We start from the raw sequence: 6,863 nt of genomic DNA on the forward strand, positions 1-6,863 counted from the left end.
AGCCCGGCCGCATGGGACCAGTTCAGGCTGGGTACCTGGTAACGAGGCAGGGTCGCTCCACATGGACGTCAGCTGCCCGTCACCGGTGGGCCCGAGCCATGCCGGCAGGCTGGATTTTTTCAGCTCACCACACCTTTGCCCGGGTCGGAGGCGCTAGAAGACAGGTACCTCTCCATCCCGCACGCCTCCCACTGAGAGGAGCCAGGGTCCCCTCCCAGGCCCTTGGCCCTTCTATTTCAGGCCCACCCTGCCTCACAAGAAGGGCCACTCCTCGGTCGCCCGGTTCCCGGTGGAGCCGGGACATGGGCACCAGAGAGCCCCGACGGCTGCAAGGCCTTTCGAAGGGGGGTGTTTACCAGCCTGATGATGCACTGCAATTCAGTTTCCCCCCACTGGCGGGTCATGCCGGGTGAGCTTGGGTTCTATCTTGGTAGGGCCTACTGCTGTGACCCTCCCAGAGAGGGACAGGGGCTGCCCCCTGTCCCCGGTCCCTTGCATGTCAGTCGGGTCCTCCCCAGGGGGAAGAAGCCGGCCAAAGGCCCGGATCTCACCCAAGCACCCCATGCGGCCACAGACTGCTCTGACAGCTGGGGCGTGCCAGGGCAGGGCTGGGCCCTGTGTCTAAGGTGTGTGCTTGCAGGAGGTAGCCAAGGGCTTCGGGCTGGCACCGTCGGTCACTCGAGCTGCTCTGCCGTTAATGATCCTTCCGCAGGTTCACCTACGGAAACCTTGTTACGACTTTTACTTCATCTAGATAGTCAAGTTTGGAACAAACGGAAGAAAACTCTACCCTATTGATCAAAAAAGTACACAGTATCAAAGAATATCTTAGGATGCCAGCTAGAGACACACAAGGAAGAAAGAACAAAAAAACAACAAATAATTGTATACAAACATTTATTTCATTACTTTAAATGAATGTTGTGAATAAATATGATATGTTAATGGCTAATTAATAAAACAAATTCAGGGAGACAGAACAAATACAAAATTACAAATATCAAAAAACACAGGTTCCCACTGGAAGGAAGCAAAATTCTACTCATATACACATTCATTCACACCCAATCACACACATTCATTAAGGTATATATAACTGTGCTCTTAATGCAAAAGCTGAATTAGTGGTAAACACCAAGAATCCAGCCCCCAAGGTGGTCTTCACAAAGATACTCAAGAACACAAATGAGTATGGAAATTATCGATGGAATATGAATTTCGGAGGAAGACGATATGTCTGGATATTAAGTCCAAGCTCAACAATCAAGGGGGCGGGGCTCTAGGGAAAAACGCCGACGCGCGTTTCGGTGAAACAACTCCGAGGAGCGGAGAACCACCTTCTTCAGGGCGAAAAACAGAACCACACAAATCAAGAACGGGACCTGGGATAAAAACAAAAAAAGACAATATAGGTACATAAAAAGAAACAGAAACATGCAAATGAAGAACAATTTCAGTCTGTGATTTTCACACAAAGGGTGTCTCTACTGCATCAATAAGATGATATATACAATATTGCTATTAAAATCAGGAGATAGGGCGTGCGCACTATAGGTAAGGGATGAAAAGATGAAACAAATATAAAGCACCAGAGTCTGAAAGAAAGACACGAGAATGTATAAACAGATGAAAACACAACAAAACTTCACAAGGCCAATGTGCAGATAATCATATAATTAGAGCAGACAAATTACCTGAGTTGATAGAAAGAACAAAAATCCAGAAGGGGACCTTTACCAGGTTAAGGATGAATTGAAATGATACCAGCGATTTGCAGGCTGAAGTAAAAGCAAAAATAAATATAGACAGGCGTAAATATATATTAATATATTAACGTGCTAATAGAAGAACGAATACTATATATTAATGTATTAACGTGCTAATAGAAGAACGAATACTACATGTATTTACCAGGAAGAAATACAAATCCAGGAAGGCCCAGGGATAATAACAACGCTAGGTAGTCTACTTGACAAAAGTTTCAGAAAATCGATGCAGACACGAACTGCTGCAGCGAAGGGACCTGTTGTTTTTCGAAACGCCGTAAATATAGAAAAGAAAGAGAAAAAAAAAGAGAAAAAAACAGATCATGAGGTCAATGATAAAAACCAGGTCCAAAGGATCGGTAGGGTCTAAACTCACCTTTATTCAAAACACACAAATGAGCATCTTTATATTCCGTGCGGGAGAAGACAGAAATACTACACGGAATAGACCAGATTCCACGATGGATGCGTGAAGCTGGTAACAAGCAGACGAAAATCGATGATAAACTAGGAAATGAAGTAAAAACATACAGATCAAAAATATGACACAAGGAGCCCTCGCACTACGCAAAAATGGCAGGGAGGAGCTAACAAAGCACGAGTACCTCGGTTATCAAAAAAGCCCTCAGAATTCTAACGTTACGCAAAAGCGGCAGAGAGGTGCTATCAGAGCAGAACAACCCCAATCATTAAAAGGCCCTCGAAGTTCTAACGCCACGCAGGAGCGGCAAAGAGGAGCTAGCAAAACAGGGATACCTCAGTCATTCGGCGGGCGTCACACACGGATAGAGCAACGTCTCTGGAACGGCGTCCGGAACAGTATAGTCACTAACGTGTGAGAAAACCGGCAAAGGTCAGACATTTTAAACCCTCCAATCAGAAAAGCATCGATTGGGGGTGTGAGCAAAAGGACTGTATGTTTTTACTTCATTTCCTAGTTTATCATCGATTTTCGGCTGCTTGTTACCAGCTTCACGCATCCATCGTGGAATCTGGTCTATTCCGTGTAGTATTTCTGTCTTCTCCCGCACGGAATATAAAGATGCTCATTTGTGTGTTTTGAATAAAGGTGAGTTTAGACCCTACCGATCCTTTGGACCTGGTTTTTATCATTGACCTCATGATCTGTTTTTTTCTCTTTTTTTTTTCTCTTTCTTTTCTATATTTACGGCGTTTCGAAAAACAACAGGTCCCTTCGCTGCAGCAGTTCGTGTCTGCATCGATTTTCTGAAACTTTTGTCAAGTAGACTACCTAGCGTTGTTATTATCCCTGGGCCTTCCTGGATTTGTATTTCTTCCTGGTAAATACATGTAGTATTCGTTCTTCTATTAGCACGTTAATACATTAATATATAGTATTCGTTCTTCTATTAGCACGTTAATATATTAATATATATTTACGCCTGTCTATATTTATTTTTGCTTTTACTTCAGCCTGCAAATCGCTGGTATCATTTCAATTCATCCTTAACCTGGTAAAGGTCCCCTTCTGGATTTTTGTTCTTTCTATCAACTCAGGTAATTTGTCTGCTCTAATTATATGATTATCTGCACATTGGCCTTGTGAAGTTTTGTTGTGTTTTCATCTGTTTATACATTCTCGTGTCTTTCTTTCAGACTCTGGTGCTTTATATTTGTTTCATCTTTTCATCCCTTACCTATAGTGCGCACGCCCTATCTCCTGATTTTAATAGCAATATTGTATATATCATCTTATTGATGCAGTAGAGACACCCTTTGTGTGAAAATCACAGACTGAAATTGTTCTTCATTTGCATGTTTCTGTTTCTTTTTATGTACCTATATTGTCTTTTTTTGTTTTTATCCCAGGTCCCGTTCTTGATTTGTGTGGTTCTGTTTTTCGCCCTGAAGAAGGTGGTTCTCCGCTCCTCGGAGTTGTTTCACCGAAACGCGCGTCGGCGTTTTTCCCTAGAGCCCCGCCCCCTTGATTGTTGAGCTTGGACTTAATATCCAGACATATCGTCTTCCTCCGAAATTCATATTCCATCGATAATTTCCATACTCATTTGTGTTCTTGAGTATCTTTGTGAAGACCACCTTGGGGGCTGGATTCTTGGTGTTTACCACTAATTCAGCTTTTGCATTAAGAGCACAGTTATATATACCTTAATGAATGTGTGTGATTGGGTGTGAATGAATGTGTATATGAGTAGAATTTTGCTTCCTTCCAGTGGGAACCTGTGTTTTTTGATATTTGTAATTTTGTATTTGTTCTGTCTCCCTGAATTTGTTTTATTAATTAGCCATTAACATATCATATTTATTCACAACATTCATTTAAAGTAATGAAATAAATGTTTGTATACAATTATTTGTTGTTTTTTTGTTCTTTCTTCCTTGTGTGTCTCTAGCTGGCATCCTAAGATATTCTTTGATACTGTGTACTTTTTTGATCAATAGGGTAGAGTTTTCTTCCGTTTGTTCTGAATTAGTTTCCCCATTGTCTCTACCTCTATTTTTGCTTCTTTGGGGGCCCCTTTCTGTTGATTGGCTAGATAGTCAAGTTTGATCGTCTTCTCGGTGCTCTGCCAGGGCCGTTGCTGACCCTGGCAGGGCCGATACGAGGACCTCACTAAACCATCCAATTGGTAGTAGCGACGGGTGGTGTGTACAAAGGGCAGGGACTTAATCAACGCAAGCTTATGACCCGCACTTACTGGGAATTTCTCATTCATGGAAAATAATTTCATTCCCCAATCCCTATCATGAATGGGGTTCAGCGGGTTACCTGCACCTGTCGGCGAAGGGTAGACACACGCTGATCCGTTCAGTGTAGCGCGCGTGCAGCCCCGGACATTTAAGGGCATCACAGACCTGTTATTGCTCGATCTCGTGTGGCTGAACGCCACTTGTCCCTCTAAGAAGTTGGACGCCGACTGCTGGGGGTCATGTAACTAGTTAGCATGGAGGAGTTTCGTTCATTATCAGAATTACCAGACAAATCACTCCACCAACAAAGAACAGCCATGCACCACCACCCACAGAATGGAGAAAGAGCTATCAATCTGGCAATCCTTTCCCTGTCGGGCCAGGTGAGGTTTCCTGTGTTGAGTCAAATTAAGCCTCAGGCTCCACTCCTGGTGGTGCCCTTCCCTCAATTCCTTTAAGCTTCAGCTTTGCAACCATACTCCCCCCGGAACCCAAAGACTTTGGTTTCCCAGAAGCTGTTCAGCGGGTCATGGGAATAACGCCGCCGGATCGCTATTCGACATCATTTATGATTGGAACTACAACGGTATCTGATTGCCTTCGAACCTCTGACTTTCATTCTTGATTAATGAAAACATTCTCGGCAAATGCTTTCCCTTTGGTTCGTCTTGCGCCGGTCCAAGAATTTTACCTCTAGAAGCACAATACAAATGCCCCTAGCCGTCCCTCTTAATCATGGTCCCAGTTCCGAAAACCAACAAAATAGAGTCCTATTCCATTATTCCTAGCTGAAGTATTCAGGTGACCGGCCTGCTTTGAACACTCTAATTTAAGTAAACACTCAGTCAAGAGCATCAAGGGGGCGCCGAGAGGCAGGGGCTGGGACAGGCGGTAGCTCGCCTCAAGGCAGAACGCCAGCTTGATCCCAAGATCCAACTACGTGCTTTTTATCTGTAGCAACTTTAATATACGCTATTGGAGCTGGAATTACCATGGCTTCTGGCACCAGACTTGTCCTCCAATGGATCCTCGTTAAATGATTTAAAGTATACTCATTCCAATTACAGGGTCTCGAAAGACTCCTATATTGTTATTTTTTGTCACTACCTCCCCGAGTCAGAAGCGGGAAATTTGCGTGCCTGCTGCCTTCCTTGGACGTGGTAGCCGTTTCTCAGGCTCCCTCTCTGGAATCAAACCCTGATTCCCCGTTACCCATGGGCACCATGGTAGGCACAGAAAGTACCATCGAAAGCTGATAGGACAGACATCTGAATGTATCGTCGCCTTCACTGGGACGTGCGATCGCCTCAAGGTTATCTAGAGTCACCAAAGCGGGCCCAGATTGGTCTTGGTCTGATAAATGCACGCTTCCCGGGAGGTCAGTGCTTGTCGGCATGTATTAGCTCTAGAATTACCACAGTTATCCAAATAACAGATGGAGCGATCAAAGGAACCATAACTGATTTAATGAGCCATTTGCGGTTTCACTGTACCGGCCGTGTGTACTTACAAGTGCATGGCTTAATCTTTGAGACAAGCATATGCTACTGGCATGATCAACCAGGTAGCTGCACCTGCTAATGGGGTGGGATCGGGGGGCCGTGTGCCCATCTCCCCAACCGGACAACCTTCGCGCTCCCCTCCCTCTCGGGAGCCTGCTAGGGGAAGGAGCCTACCCGGCTGGGCTGGAGGTCTCATTGGAGGGGTGTGGAGAAGTGTGGTCGCATGGGCACCGTTGGGCCCAGCCATCTCCCCCGTAAGGGAGAGGCAGGCTGAGGTGCAGCCTGAGCGAGACGCAGGGGTGCTGGAGCCTGGCGACGGCGGCACCCCTCGGAACCGTTGTTCTGAGCTGCTGTGGAAATGTGCTGGGCGGAGAGGGGTGACGCCATGGCGCACAGGGCCTACGGACCTGCCGGGCAGCAGCATCTGAGGTCCTGGCACCACCCGATACCTTCCGCTTGGGTCGGACCACTGGGGGCACGAGCTGCCGGGCCACTCTGCCTTCGCTCTGCTGGGTAGGGTGAAAGGCCTCCCACCAGGCAGTATGCCCTCGAGTCAGTAGAGGAAGTACAGGTGATCGTGCTAGGTTTGATGCTAATATACGTGGGCAGGATGGGTAAAACACTTTTGATAGAAGGAACCAATATCAAATGTCTGACTATGTGCCATCTAATCTTCAAGGTTCTGCTTATGCATAGGATTGCCTAGGATGGGGTAAGGAATCAGTTGAAGTTCCAGTAGATCAAAGGGGTCACTATGTCACAGCAAACGTTTTGGGCTCCACTGATCAGTTTCTGGTTGATACAGGAGCTACTCGTAGCGCCTTGCCTAAACAATTGGATCCAAGGGCTCCCCTGTCTGGCTTAACCATTACATCGATAGGCTTCGATGGAACCCCTTCCCTTAGCCCATTGTCGCAACCTCTTG

At 45.9% G+C, this 6,863-nt stretch overlaps 1 pseudogene; it reads right to left on the reverse strand.

Moving 5' to 3' along the window:
* Positions 1 to 4,243: 4,243 nt before the first annotated feature.
* LOC146829833 (18S ribosomal RNA) lies at positions 4,244 to 6,003 on the reverse strand (annotated as a pseudogene).
* Between the last annotated feature and the right edge of the window lie 860 nt (positions 6,004 to 6,863).

Source organism: Triturus cristatus, chromosome 5_2, assembly GCF_964204655.1.
Source record: "Triturus cristatus chromosome 5_2, aTriCri1.1, whole genome shotgun sequence".
Classification (NCBI taxonomy): Eukaryota; Metazoa; Chordata; class Amphibia; order Caudata; family Salamandridae; genus Triturus; species Triturus cristatus.